Below are 6,215 nucleotides of genomic sequence, written 5' to 3' on the forward strand. Positions count from 1 at the left end.
AATTTATGAATATTAAATTCAGTTCAGTTTGTATAGCGATTTGACTAGTGGATGCTGTCGCTAAGCAGCTTTAAAGAAATATAGAAATTCAGTGTATTAATGATATTAATTACATTTATATTTAGCCCTAATGAGCAAGCCGGAGGTAACGATGGAAAGGAAAACTCGCTGAGATGATATGAGGAATAAATCTTTAGAGAAATCAAACTCAATAGGGAACGCATCCTCATCTGGGTGACACCGGAGAGTGTGATTATATATCAATCAGCCATAACATTATGAGTAGTGCCAGGTGAAGTGAATAACACTGATTATCTCATCATGGCACCTGTTAGTGGGTGGGATATATTAGGCAGCAAGTGAACATTTTGTCCTCAAAGTTGATGTGTTAGAAGCAGGAAAAATGGACAAGCGTAAGGATTTGAGCGAGTTTGATGAAGGGCCAAATTGTGATGGTTAGACGACTGGAACAGAGCATCTCCAAAACTGCAGCTCTTGTGGGGTGTTCCCGGTCTGCAGTGGTCAGTATCTATCAGAAGTGGTCCAAGGAAGGAACATTTGGAGGCCTGTATGATCTGATCCAACAGACGAGCTACTGTTGCTCAGATTGCTGAAGAAGTTAATGCTGGTTCTGAAACGTGTCAGAACACACAGTGCATGACGGGTCAGGGCTGTTTCAGTAGCAAAAGGGTGACCAACACAATATTAGGCAGGTGGTCATAGTCTTATGCTTTGATTAGTGTATATGTAAACTATATAGTCAAGTGAAATTCTGTATCCAGGAGCAAGTTATGCTCATAAGCATCAGCCTAATTTCTGAATTCATTATAGTTTTAACATAAAACTATATTTATTAATATAAGAATTATTAAATTATTAATATAAGAATTATTAAATGTTTCATGATGGAGACTTGAGCCCAGTCCGATAGCAGTTGAAATAGCTACCCCCCGCAACATTATCTATTTTAGCAGCTTTCAATAAAATTGAGACACCCATTTGACTTGTCAGTGAAGAGGACTATCTCAGTTGACTTTCTCAGTGGAGAGGAACTCAAATGCTAACCAATGAAAATCTAAAAAAAAAAAAAGTGGTCACATGACCCAGAAGTCCATTTTTACATTCTCTTTCATCACATGCCCCCATATTTTCTCTAAAAGTGCATTTTTCACTCATTTTGGTCCGGATAGTAACCTAAAAAATCTGAATAACCTTCCTTGATAAGTAAAGAAGTATTTTCAAAACAGTTACATGACATATCGTCAAATGTATTGCAGGAAATCACAAAAAAGTGTTGCCCTGAGGCAACAGAGTACTGTAATACAATCAGGCCCATATCAGGTACACACGGCTGGAATACAATTATATATTATTTTAAAGGAAAAGAGTACAAAAAAAGTAAAAAGCACAGATGGTGCTGATGGTTGATGAGCGTGAGGATGAGGCATAATATAGTGTTGAGGACAATGGGGTCACAGTGACAATCCGGCAGGGAGAGATTGAAAGTGAGGATGGAGATGAGGATGAAGATGAAAGTACTACAGTGGTAGAAAATTAACAGGAAGCAGTTCAGAATGAGAATGAGAACGCTGGTGATGGAGGTATCATGACTATCAATGCTGGTTCGCTTTGATCAGACAGGTCACTAGTCTGATTGGATTAAATGATAAGGGTGGTGCAAATACCCAGGTGGTTCAGGCATTGTAAATGTACATTGCTCAAAACGTGCTTCCTACCTGTGTCTTTCTGCTGATGGGAATCGCTTCCTCAACTTTAATAAGAGTGATTTTGTGTGTATGTGCTTGTGTACATGCAGGTCTTTGTGTGTGTATGTGCATGCTTGTAAGGATAAGGTACATAATAGGATAAGGTTATGGGGAATTTTTTAATGTTTACCTTGAAACAACATCGTTTTGATATGATAAGTCAAAGATATGATGATTTTGTTATATTTCTGTTCCACAATAGTGCAAAGTTACCTGAGAGCAACAGCTGGATATGAATTGTTTCTATTTATTAAATATATGAAAAGCATAATTTTAATAAAAACTAAATCAATCTGATTGTTCAAGTGTTTGGTTTGAAAGTGATGATTTTAATAAATGTATTTTTTTTTTTTTCTGCATGAAAATATCAAATGTTTCAATTTATCCGTTATGGTACAATGATGCCTTGAGGCAACTAACCTTTAATAAAAGTAAAAATAATAAAAATGTTTACTGATATTGATATAGTGTCCAATATTGTGCAGGAAAAACAGGACAAATAATTTTTTCCCTCACTGATGTTTTAATGCAGGGTAAAGAATTAATATATAGAAATACAAATAGATAAATTTCAGGTATCTAAAAAGCATCCTATGAATTAAGATAAGATTTGCACAAAAATCAAGAATGTATGAAGAACGTATGAAGCCAAATGATCAAGGATCACAATAATTCATCATCTGCACTGACCTTCTCATGCTATATAATGTTGTTAGTGCTGTATCTATACACAAGTGTTTGGAAATAGATCAGCCTCTGGACTGCAGTGTGGCACATTACACTACCTCAATACAGGGGCAGACTTAGTGATTTGTGGGCCCTAAGCGATTCCAGGTATGGTAATCTCGCGCATGTGCAGTTTTATAGGAACGTTCCACTATTCATGGATCATGGAGGGCCCTGCATTTGAAAAGATGTAATAATGACGTTAAAATCTTAATGGTTATAGACAGATCAAACAATATATGATAGAAAAGTAATAAGTACTATATGATTTATTTAGGCTTCTTGGGATTGGTCAGGGCCCCCTAATTCCCCTGGGCCCTAAGCGGCTGTTTACTTCGCTTATTAGTTAAGTCCACCCCTGCCTCAATAAAATATTCACTCAGACTCAGGTAAGTAAAGATATACAGTATAATATGCAATGCCTCTCTATGAACTACATCTAATTTGAAAAAGCACATCTGAACTAAAGATAGCTGGCTATAATTAACTACACTAGCTGTATTCCTTTGCTAATGCCAGGTTCTGTTCAAATGTAGGTCAAATTCTAGCTAATAGCATTTATTGGTTTTACATAACATACAACTTCGGATTAATTTTTCCGCAATGAATGTAGCATTAGTCATTTACATTTCAGTTTTTCATACCCGAGTACTTTTAAGTGTAGCAACATTTTCCCTTTTGCTTGAGTGCATATTTGGCTGGATGCAGCCTTAATTGAATAAGATTTTGACACTTAATCTATACTCAAGCATAACGCCTTAGTACTTTTTCCACCCTTGGCCATATCAAAATCATTTCATATGAATCTGCTGAATTTTTATTAGTGAGAACACTGATATCGAACCATTGAAAGTCGATTTCAATACTTTGAGCAAACCTTTCTTCTATACCAGGTGATTTCAGGTCAATTCAGTCTTAGCTCAGCATACGCAGCTAATGGAATGCAGAATTTCTCGAACTCAAGAAGACGAAGCTAACACAGGTAAATTGCGCAGCATTTTCTCCCTACTCAGCTTCTGCCAAATTTCTCAACACAGCAAAACATCCCTCATTGGTGTTAGCCTTTGCTTGCTGTGAACTAAGCCAGATGACAGAAATGAATTTTCTCATTTTCTTTCTGCTGACATTGGGTAAGACACCAGCATAAATCAAATCAAATAAGAGCCATTTTCATCTCAATTTCACTTTCAAGGCTGCAGCCATGGATGTACAATAAATGTGGTGATTTTTCACACGATGAAATAAAAGTTAACACTTAACCTTTCATAAGCTCTTCACAGCTCGCTCTTAAGAACAATTTAGATTGACCTCAGATGACACTGATTTGAAAGTCACTTTTTAAGAATAGAACAGTTCTTGGAAATGGAAATGTATTACCTAGCTTTCAGCTCAGCCCAAAAATGATAAAGCGTAAATACAGTGAGGTAAAATCAGTGTCAGTGTCAGGACAATAGAAGCGATCTGAACAGGGCTGGGACCTTTACGCCTCCTCGACTGCTCACTCTCTCCTATCGGCGCAGCCCTGGACTCAAAATAGCAGCCTTCTGGCTAACGACCCGAAACTCTAGCCGCTGTCCTAGCACCTTCATTTATGTGAACTTGTTCAACGCAGACAGCCACATTACCTAGCTTATATGTGTCTGAGATGACAGCTTCACAAGGATATTTGCTGTGAGCTTCAAAGAGCTGGATTACAGCCAGCTCTCAAATGTCACAAAGTTAGAACTCCTGCAGGGTCTGGAAGAAGCGGACTATGTGATCTCTGATCCAATAAAAAAAGAGAAAAGATGAATTACCAGATATTCACTTTTTAGCTGCAGGTGGTATGCACTTTCAGAGGGAGGATGTTATTTGAAGATACAGCTGCAGTGAAAAGAGGGAGTGAGTAAAAGGAGGCCAGGTATGAAATAGGCTCTTCAGGCTAGACGGTTCCACAACACTCCTCTGACTTTGTCCCTGGAACTGTCTATTCATTTGTCTGCTGCACCTGCACTTAATTCATACTTATATTTATTCCAGTGGGGTTTTTTTCCCCGGTTAAAGTAGTGTGTGCTTATTCATTCTAGCTTACATACTGCAATTTTAGTTCTAGTTCTTAGCTTTTGTATAACTAGGATTTTTTTTAGTCCTAATTTTGCCTCCCTACCCGTGTTGACTCGGGGAAAAAATGCTCTAAATAAAGAGAAAAGAATTTCATTTCTATGCTACTGCCTAGATTTCATAAATGCGCCAATATTACACTTCTAATTGCTTTCCAAGTAGAAGCCTTTTTTTCCTGTCAAAGGTAATTACACAGCCTACTGAAACTTATTAACAAAGACTCATTAATCCTACTAATCCTGACTAACTGAGACTGATTGTGATGATAAATTTCATATTTGCAAGTTCAATCCACAGTGCATGGATTCATCAGTGAGAGGTATAGCATGGTCATGAAAGAGGACGTGGAAAATGCGCTCCGTTTTGTTTTCCTGGATGTTTGTGCTGCCATTTACACTTCGCAACTCTTAAAACTTTATTTTTAAGCAACTAAGCGAGTGTGATAAAGTATAACAGTGCAGTGTGTGTGTGTTACAGTGTGATAAAGTATAACAGTGCAGTGTGTGTGTGTGTTACAGTGTGATAAAGTATAACAGTGCAGTGTGTGTGTGTTACAGTGTGATAAAGTATAACAGTGCAGTGTGTGTGTGTGTTACAGTGTGATAATGTATAACAGTGCAGTGTGTGTGTGTTACAGTGTGATAATGTATAACAGTGCAGTGTGTGTGTTACAGTGTGATAATGTATAACAGTGCAGTGTGTGTGTGTGTTACAGTGTGATAATGTATAACAGTGCAGTGTGTGTGTGTTACAGTGTGATAATGTATAACAGTGCAGTGTGTGTGTTACAGTGTGATAATGTATAACAGTGCAGTGTGTGTGTGTGTTACAGTGTGATAATGTATAACAGTGCAGTGTGTGTGTGTGTTACAGTGTGATAATGTATAACAGTGCAGTGTGTGTGTGTTACAGTGTGATAATGTATAACAGTGCAGTGTGTGTGTTACAGTGTGATAATGTATAACAGTGCAGTGTGTGTGTGTTACAGTGTGATAATGTATAACAGTGCAGTGTGTGTGTGTGTTACAGTGTGATAATGTATAACAGTGCAGTGTGTGTGTGTGTTACAGTGTGATAATGTATAACAGTGCAGTGTGTGTGTGTGTTACAGTGTGATAATGTATAACAGTGCAGTGTGTGTGTGTGTTACAGTGTGATAATGTATAACAGTGCAGTGTGTGTGTGTGTTACAGTGTGATAATGTATAACAGTGCAGTGTGTGTGTGTGTTACAGTGTGATAATGTATAACAGTGCAGTGTGTTACAGTGTGATAATGTATAACAGTGCAGTGTGTGTGTGTGTTACAGTGTGATAATGTATAACAGTGCAGTGTGTGTGTGTGTTACAGTGTGATAATGTATAACAGTGCAGTGTGTGTGTGTGTTACAGTGTGATAATGTATAACAGTGCAGTGTGTGTGTGTGTTACAGTGTGATAATGTATAACAGTGCAGTGTGTGTGTGTGTTACAGTGTGATAATGTATAACAGTGCAGTGTGTTACAGTGTGATAATGTATAACAGTGCAGTGTGTGTGTGTGTTACAGTGTGATAATGTATAACAGTGCAGTGTGTGTGTGTGTTACAGTGTGATAATGTATAACAGTGCAGTGTGTGTGTTACA

This window comes from Hemibagrus wyckioides, linkage group LG16, assembly GCF_019097595.1.
Source record: "Hemibagrus wyckioides isolate EC202008001 linkage group LG16, SWU_Hwy_1.0, whole genome shotgun sequence".
NCBI classification, from domain to species: domain Eukaryota; kingdom Metazoa; phylum Chordata; class Actinopteri; order Siluriformes; family Bagridae; genus Hemibagrus; species Hemibagrus wyckioides.